The sequence below is a fragment of the Chiloscyllium plagiosum genome, unplaced genomic scaffold, assembly GCF_037043375.1.
Source record: "Chiloscyllium plagiosum isolate Xiang-an unplaced genomic scaffold, Cpla_swu_hap1 HiC_scaffold_49, whole genome shotgun sequence".
Lineage (NCBI taxonomy): Eukaryota > Metazoa > Chordata > Chondrichthyes > Orectolobiformes > Hemiscylliidae > Chiloscyllium > Chiloscyllium plagiosum.
In genome coordinates, this window is record NW_028270187.1 from 15019378 (window position 1) to 15029021 (window position 9644).

At 44.6% G+C, this 9644-nt stretch overlaps 1 non-coding gene across 1 annotated transcript; it reads right to left on the reverse strand.

Moving 5' to 3' along the window:
- Positions 1–8891: 8891 nt before the first annotated feature.
- On the reverse strand, positions 8892–8983 carry trnar-ucu (transfer RNA arginine (anticodon UCU)). The gene is given in 2 exon segments: positions 8892–8927; positions 8947–8983. It is a non-coding gene; the product is annotated as a tRNA-Arg (tRNA).
- Positions 8984–9644: the final 661 nt, after the last annotated feature.

The following is a 9644-nucleotide window of genomic DNA, read 5'->3' on the forward strand; positions in this document are numbered from 1 at the left end:
ATAATTGTGCAGGGCCGCAAGTTGGCTCACTGGTTATCACTGCTGCCTCACAGCGCCAGAGATATGATTTGCCGACAACTGGGTCGACTGTCAGTAAGTTGCCTTATTCAGGAGCAAATGAAGAGAAAAGGGGTAAGGAATTGTTCTGTGAGGGTCAATTCCAGGAGGAGTTGTGTGCATTTGTTGCATCGAATAGGCAATTTCTGAACTGTAGGCATTCCATGTTCCCTTATTGTGTTGCTTTAGCACATGTTCAGACAGGGGAGAAAAGTGAGGAAAAACAGTCACGACCCAATCAGTGATTGATCCATTGTGCAACAACCAACGGATTCACTTTTGACTGAACTAGCTGCCATTTTCTCTACATTGGTAATGGTAGTATACAGCATTAGAGCGGGTTTTCATGTGTTGGTTTGGCCCCAGCATCCTTTCTCAACATGGACTATACTGGGACATAAATAGATGATAAAAGACATGGATGGCGATGACTGGAATGAAAAGACGTCAGGAAGAATGGACAGCGTTTACTTGGAAACAGAATAATGGAAAGGAAGCCAACGATGTAGTGGGGGAAAGTGCCATTGGAAAAGACAAAGCGGGGTTTCATGGGATGGTGGAAAAGACGAATAGATCATGTGGCGTGAAACTAGGTAAAACTGAGTTGTGTCCGTATAGAAGGTTTCTAGGCGATGTGAATTTGGTGAGAGTAAACAGGAGGGAAATTCCCTCATTCGGATGGATCTATATCTAGGGTATAGAACTTGAAAACCAGCAATGAATGATAAAGAGAAGTTTGGAGCTCGCATTCTTTTTCTTTCTACAGCTATTGAATTCGAAAATGCTTACTTTTTCTCAGGAAAAAAATATTCAGAAGTTGATTCTAAAATATTTGTAAAGATTCGTGCAGACACACAAGGAGTGAATTTCACCGGGACAGGGAGTCTGGGCGGCCAGAATGGGTACACGGTACGTGCACACTCTCTAATTGGTTAACGTTAATTGGAAAGAAAACTCATAACACCTGCAACTGAGCACGACTAAGTGTAGAATGAGCTGATTGTGAGGAAAACTTTAGCAGCTTGTTCTACGTGAACTTCTATAAAATGTAAAGGAACTGAGCTGTTTGTGTGAGCTCAGCATTAAAGGAAGCCGGTTAGCACAGTCTGCTGCATAACTGGTTTATGATATAAAGTGATGCCAACAGTGTGGGAATAATTCGCGCAATGTATCAGCATACCTTCAGGATCCTGATCTCCCCACTCAGCTAATACTTTAGGAGATGGCGACAATCAAAGTGAAACTACACTATCGTGAGTTGGAACTGACCTGCCGATGTGATGCACCTTTGTTCCTTCATCTGTCGCATTAGAAACTTTGGCTGCAATCACAGAGAAGGGAGTGAGTCCATTTGCTGCTCACTCATCTCCCGCAACCATATCTCGTGACAAGACACGAAAATAATTCCTGTTTGAATTCTGTAATCTTCATAGCAGTATTTTGTCATTTCTATTCTAGTTTTTCTGATAACAGGCAAAATGTCCAATGAGATAAACCTAATAACTTTTGGATTGTTTTAATGGACTGTGCGAGTTTGCAGCAAAATTAGTAATATGATACGAGCTAAACATCCTTTCCAGAATTTAACACAGCGCAGGATCAGCGACATGACAAACGTCATCGACTTCAAAAATCACCTCTGTATCTCTAGTGAGTGATGGATATTCACTCAGGGAGTCTTTATGGCTGATCTTAAGTGACTGAGGTATTTCCCAAGGACAGAACACTCCACAAAATCAGATATTTTTTGAATAAATGCTGTTTTACTCAATGTTCGTTTGCAACTTTTAAACATATATATATTAAATATTAAATATATATGCATACACACACATACATGCATACGCACACACATTTATACATATGTTTACATACACATATGTACATACATATAGCTCGCACATTCGACGGGAAGAACATTCGACGAGGAGGTTGAACAGTTCATCCACTTTATATTGGCGATGCCTCGTGCTCCCACGAGGAGGTTAAACAGTTCATCCACTTTACCAACACCTTCCACCCCGATCTGAAATTCACCTGGACCATCTCAGACATCTCCCTCCCCTTCCCAGACCTTTCAATTTCTATCTCGCGTGACCGAATCGACATGGACATTTACGATAAACCGACCGACTCCCACAGCTACCAAGACTTCACCTCCTCCCACCCTGTCCCCTGTAAAAACGCCATCCCACATTCGCAATTCTTTCGTCTCCGCCGCATCTGCTCCCAGGAGGATCAGTTCCAAAACCATGCAACCCAGATGGCCTCCTTCTTCAAGGACCGCAATTTCCCGCCAGACGTAGTCGACGATGCCCTCCACCACATCTCTTCCACTTCCAACTCCTCCGCCCTTGAGTCCCGGCCCTCCAACCGCCACCAGGACAGAACCCCACTGGCCCTCACCTACTACCCACCAACCACCATGTACAACGTATCATCCGCCGTCATTTCTGCCACCTCCAAACAGACCCCACCACCAGGGATATATTTCCCTCCCCTCCTCTATCAGCGTTCCGAAAAGACCACTCCCTCCGTGACTCCATCGTCAGGTCCACACCCCCCACCAAACCAACCTCCACTCCCGGCACCTTCCCCTGCAACCGCAAGAAATGCAAAACTTGCGCCCACACCTCCCCCATTACTTCCCTCCAAGGCCCCAAGGGACACTTCCATATCCGCCACAAATTCACCTGCACCTCCACTCACAACATCTATTGCATCCGCTGCACCCAATGTGGCCTCCTCTATGTTGGGGAGACAGGCCGCCTACTTGCGGAACGTTTCAGAGAACACCTCTGGCACACCCGGACCAACCAACCCAACCACCCGTAGCCCAACACTTTAATTCCCCCTCCCACTCCACCAAGGACATGCAGGTCCTTGGTCTCCTCCATCGCGAGACCATGGCAACACGACGGTTGGAGGAAGAGTGCCTCATTATCTGCCTGGGAACCCTCCAACCACAAGGGATGAACTCAGATTTCTCCAGTTTCCTCATTTCCCCTCCCCCCACCTTGTCTCAGACAAATCCCTCAAACTCAGCACCGCATTCCTAACCTGCAATATTCTTCCTGACCTCTCCGCCCCCACCACACTCCGGCCTATCACCCTCACCTTGACCTCCCTCCACCTATCGCATTTCCAACTCCCCTCACCCAAGTCCCTACTCCCTACCTATTATCTTAGCCAGCTGGACACACTTTCCTCATTCCTGAAGAAGGGTGTATGCCCGAAACGTCGATTCTCCTGTTCCTTGGATGCTGCCTGACCTGCTGCGCTTTTCCAGCAACACATTTTCAGCTCTGATCTCCAGCATCTGCAGTCCTCACTTTCTCCTAGAACATTCAAATGGCCGACCAACCAATTCCAAATATTCTGAATTCACACACACACACACACATATGTGTGTGTGTGTGTGTGTGTGTGTGTGTGTGTGAATTCCGAACATTAGAAATGGATGGTCGGCCATTTGAATGTTCTTTCTTTAGAATGTGAGAGCTTAGAGTTTACAGTAATGTCCGTGACATTTGAATCTACGGGAATTGCACCGAACTCCATCTCCTTGGCAACAGCTTTATGGAACTGGAGCTGAACATTGGATCTTTGGGTAATCTGAGGTGAATTGAGAGGAGTTATAGGGAGGCAGTTACACTTCAGGTACAAGAAAAAGGTCGATGGTATACAGTCGGGAGACGAAAAGGGAACATGCAGCAAGTGCAGGCATCCACTTTGGCTGTGCCCATCTGTAACAAGCATACCATATTTGTTACATTTTTGGGGGATGTCCTACGAGGGGTAAGCCATGGGGTACAGATCTCTGACACAGTGTTTGTCCCTGTGATCAGAAGGGTAGGGGAGAGGGGAGGAGAGCAATAGTTATTGGGCACTACATGTTGAGGGGGACAGATTACAGTTTCAGTGGGAACAGGGCAGGCTCATGATTGATGTGATACCTCCAAGTTACCAAGGTTTGTGATGTCTCGCAGCGCGTTTTCTGGATGGTTAAGGGGAGGGGGAGCAGCCCGAGGTCATGTTTCACATATGCACTAACAACATATGTAATAAAAGTGATGTGGATGTATGGCAGAAATTCAGGGATCCAGGGTGACATCTTAGATCGAGATCAAACAGAGTTGATCTCTCTGATTGGTTACACATGCCACGTTATAGTGAGGGAAAGAACAGGGAGAGAGCAGATGAACACGTGGTTGTAAGGATAGTGCAGGTGATAGGGATTTGGATATCTGGATAGTTGGGGCTCATTCTGGAGTCGGCTGGACCTCTACAAACAAGATGGTCTTCACCTGACCCGGAAGGGTACCAACATCCTGAGTGGATAATTTCTAAAGCTCCTCAGAAGGGTTTAAACGAATTCAGCAGCGGATTGCGAACCCGAATTTTAGCTGGAGTTTGCTGGAAGTTTTGAGTGGTTCGGACATAAATAGGTTTTCGGGTTTGCGAGTGAATGCTGGCAAGGATGAAGGTGGTTTGAAGTCTGTCTACTTCACCGCTAGGAGCATCTGGGTTAAAGCAGGTGTCATGGGTTGTTCACTGGGACTTCAATATTGTGGCCATTTCAGAGACATGAATGGAGCACTGAAATGAATGGTTTTTCCTGGCACCTCAGTTTCGATTTTTTCAGTAAGAACAGGGAAGTCGTTAAAAAGGGGGAGATGTGGCATTTTTTGTCAAAGACAGTGCTATGGTAGCAGAAAGGATATTTGGTGAGGACCCGACTCAATCTGCTGAACTAGAATGGGCTGAGATTAAAATCAGGCAAGTGGAGGTCACCACCAAAATGTTCTAGAGATATGGAGGAAAAGATTGCAAAGATGATTCTGGATAGGAACGGAAGTAACAAGGTCGTTGTAGTGGGGAAGTTTAACTTTCCAAATATTGATTGGAAATGTTATTGTTTGAGGAACTCTGATTGGTCAGTCTTTGTCCAATGTGGGCAGGAGGGTTTCGTGACGCAGCATGGAGACAGGTCAACAAGATTCAAAAACATATTGGATTTGGTACTGCGTAATGAAGCAAGTCAACTGTTCGATTTGGAGATAATTGAGCACTTTGGTGATAGGGACCATAATTCGGTATGTTTATTTAGTGATGGATAGGAATATATATATATCGCAGAGCATGAGGTATCGCTGGGAGAAAGGCCAGTATGATGCGATCAGCAAGAGTTAGGATGCACCAGATGGGAAAGTAAACGCAGGGTTTTGCAAACCTGAAATATGGAGCTTGTTCAGGTCAGCGCTCATGCATGTCCTTGATAAGTGTGTGTGCGTCATGCAGGGAATATGAGGTTGAGACAGGGAGCCATTTTTACTCAAAAAGTTGAATTTCTTGTCAAGATGGAGAAGGTGGTGCATGTAAACATGTAATACGAAAGCTGAGTTAGGGCACTTGAAAATTAAAAGCTAGCAAGTAAGGGCCAAAAGAGAGAGCTACTCAGAGCAAAGAGGGGACATTAAAAGTCTTTAGCTGACAGGGTCATTTAAAACGCGGAAGCTTTCTCTTGTCATTTCAAGAATAAAAGAATATCTAGGATATGATTTGGGCCTGCCAAGAACAGTAGGAGGACGTCGTCAACGGAGTCCGAGGATAGGAGAGGCGCTGAATGTATATTTTTCATCATATCTCAAATGAAAAATACAATGCTGTCGAAGAGAATTTTGAGATGCAATCTGTTAGAATAAACGAAATTGATATTCATAAAGATGAGTTGTTAGCAATTCTTGAAAGCCTGAAAATAGATTTGTCCCCTGGGCTTGATGGGATGTATCATAGGTTTCTCTGGGAATCGTGGGAGGAGATTGCAGAACTTTTGACGACCAACTTTATTTCGTCAGTGTCTATGTGATTAGTGCGAGAAGACTCGAGTTCAGCAAATATTGTCCCCTTCTTCACGAAGATTAGTAGGGAGAACGCTGGAAATTATAGAACAGTGAGCCGTATTTCCTTGAAGGTGAAGTTTTGGGAAAGGTTATGAGAGATATGATTTATGATCACCTAAGCAGAAAGAAGTTGATTCGCTACAGTCAATAAGATTTTGCGAATAGCAGGTTGTCGCTCACAAACTTTATTGAGCTCTTTGAAAAGGACAACAAACAAGTGGACGAGAGTAAAGTGGTTAACATTCTGGATATGATTTTCACGAATGCACGGTCGGCTGTTGCATAAAATACAGCGACATGGGATGGAGGGTGATTTCGCGGTTTAGAACACAGACTGTGGTAGTTAATGGAAAATATTCATCCTGGAGTTCAGTTATTCATGGTGTACCACAAGGTTCCTTTTAGGGTCCACTGCTGTTTGTCACCTTTATAAATGACCTGGGTTCGAGCATGGGATGATGGATGAGTAAATTCGCAGAACACACTAAGTCGATGGAGTTGTCAACAGTGCCGAAGTCTGCTGCAGGTTACAGACGGACATGAATAATCTGCAGATCGGGGCTCAGAGGTGGCATATGGAGGATATTGTGGAAAAGTGTGAGGTGATTTACTTTGGAATGAACAACAAGAATAAAATGATCTGGGCTAATTGTAATATTCTTTGAAGTTTAGATGAGCAGAGCGATCTCGGCATCTATGTATATAAAACTCTGAAAGTTAACACACACGTTGATGGATTTGTTTGCAATGAGCACAGTGTGTTAGTTTTTATTAGGAGAGGGATTGAGTTTCAGGGCCGAACGATCCCTTTGCAGCTCCAGAATTGTGTCTGGTATGGCCAAACTTGTCGAGTTCTGGTCGCCACATTATAGGACGGATGTGAAAGCATTGGAAAGGTTGTAGACAAGATTTCCTCGGATGCTGCCTTCTGTGAAGGGAAGGTCTTACGAGGAAAGGCTGAGGGACTTGAGGCTGTTTTTGATAGAGATAAGAAGTTTGAGAAGTGAATTAATAGAGACATAAAAGATGATCAGAGTTTGCCGTAAGGTGGACAGTGAAGGCATTTTCTTCAAATGGTGATGGTTGGCACAAGAGCATATCGATGTAATTTGAGTGTGATAGATGCCGAGGTAGCGGCCTTTCTCAGAGAGTAGTAAAAGTGCAGAACGCCTTGTCTTCAACAGTCGTAGACTCACCAACCTTCAAGGCAATTAAATGATCATTGGATAAACCTACGGCTTATAATGTCAAATTGCTGGTCAGATGGACTTCAGATTGGTCTTACAGGTCGGTACAACATTAGTGCCAAAAGCACTTTATTGCAATGTAATATTTCGGGTTTAAACTGTTCTTCAGCTTGAATTTGCAATCATCTCTGGTCAGTATCAGTAAAACAAACACCTGGCGAGAATCTAATGCAATCCAACTTTGGCAGTTCATGTGCTGACATTCTGTCATGCAAGTACAGCAAGCTAACTAACTGCACCACTGGATCTGCCGTCTAATGGTGACGAACGGCTCCTGATCTTACCACTGGGCCCCTCAACCCAATTACTCATTTTTTTTTCTGTGTATCTGAAAGGACACGCAGTGCAGAGGTGGCTATACTGATAATGGATCATCGATTATGAAGCATCAGCTTCAGGAAAATGGCATAGATAAATGTGGTGGAAATCGGTTTTATTGAATACTGCATACATTTACCATGGCTTCCTGCGTTGGTCACAGGCAATGTTATGTGGCCATTGTACTGGGATTTTCCTTCTATCGGCTTCAATTCGTCAGTGAACTCGATTCACTGACATTTCACAAACTTCCTTTGGCATGTTCATCTGAGACATCAACCCACACTACACACAACATCAACAATGTTCAGCATACTATGTGCACGAGCATGGAGCATGGTTTTTATGCACAGTGAAGATTGAATAATGTTCTGCAAGGGCAAATTAAATTCAGTTTAATTCGTAAAGTCGCAAGAATCCAGAGTAAGATTCAAAATGTCAGAAATTCACGTTCATTACCTTGGCCAGAATTCCAGCCCAGCAATGGGGAAATATGCCCCTGAATCCCCAGCATCCATGCAATTGCTTGCTCCATGTGTCCACTTGGAAACCTATGTGAAGGAACATTCAGCCTGAAGGAGAACTTGTGAGAATCCTCCGCTGTCTGATCTAAAGCTGAAACAAGAGCTGTCTATTCCAGCCGGGAGGGAAGCGAAGTGGAGATGAGACCAAAATATTATTTGGCGTTTACTTCATATTGTCCTCATTGTGATTATTTAAAAACCTTGGCCAGAAATGGCACAGACACAAAGGAGCAGAAGGAGGTCATTCTTCACACCGATCCTGTCCTGCCACGTAATTTGATATCATCATGGCTCACAGAACAATTTTATGTCTTTTTCCAGCCCATCCACAACATCTACTGGCTGACAGGTATTTATCGATCTCTACCATAAATAGACATCGATAATGTAAATCTAGATTAGATTAGAATTTTATATTACATTACAGTGTGGAAACAGGCCCTTCGGCCCAACAAGTCCACACCGACCCACCGAAGCGCAACCCACCCATACCCCTACATTTACCCCTTATCTCACACTACTGGCAATTTAGCATGGCCAATTCACCTGACCTGCACATCTTTGTGACTGTGGGAGGAAACCGGAGCACCCGGAGGAAACCCACGCAGACACGGGGAGAACATGCAAACTCCACACAGTCAGTCGCCTGAGGCGGGAAATGAACCCGGGTCTCTGGAGCTGTGAGGCAGCAGTGCTAACCACTGTGCCACCGTGCCGCCCATAAATCTGTGGGAGGAAAATGTTCCGTTTCGAGACAGTTAGGTTTATGCACGATTATTACTGGTTTTGCAGATAAGCAGCCGAGTCTGGTCTGACCACTTTGCAAAACATAAATTCAAACTCGACTCTGATGGGATTCGAACCCACAACCTTTGAATAACACTCTGAATAGAGATGTAGAAGTCCAACGCGCTTTCCATTGCGCCACAGAGCCGCGCCAGCCGTAATCGTTAAGCACACTAGTTTGCCTTTGACGCATTGCATTCAGGACACCCATCTCGCGCCTGTCTGTCCTCGTCACACTTTCTGATACCTGGTCCTTATCCACTCGTGCTCTGGCTCATCAAGTGTTCGGCTACAGACTGCTGAAACGTTCTCATTACACTTACCTTTACCACATGTTCAGATAATGATTTCCAGATAATCAATACTCTCTAGGTGAAAGTATTCTTCCTAAATCTCCTCCTTGTCTCCTGTCTTCCATTTATGTTACTCTGTTCCTTCCCAATACAGGCTTATCTCTGTCACACATATCTATCCTCTTCATAAAATGAGCACGTTAATCGGTTTCTTATTCAGCCTTCTCTGGGCTTAGAACAACATCCCCAGTCTAGCTCGCGTACCTTCACAATGGGAGTGGTCAAAACCTTTCCATTCTTTTCATCTCCTGTGAAATTCTCCTCCTGCATTCAGACGCTTCCAGTATCTGGCGATTACAACAGAAAAACAAAGTTCTCAGAAGAAAAGCCAAAAGGTCTGAACAAAATCAGCAGCTCTTGTCTATCTCTGATGAGGAAGGAAAGTTAACGCTTCGAGTCCAACGATCCGTCTTCAGAACTAATGGGAAGGGAGGGTGGGTGAAGAATGTGTAAGAC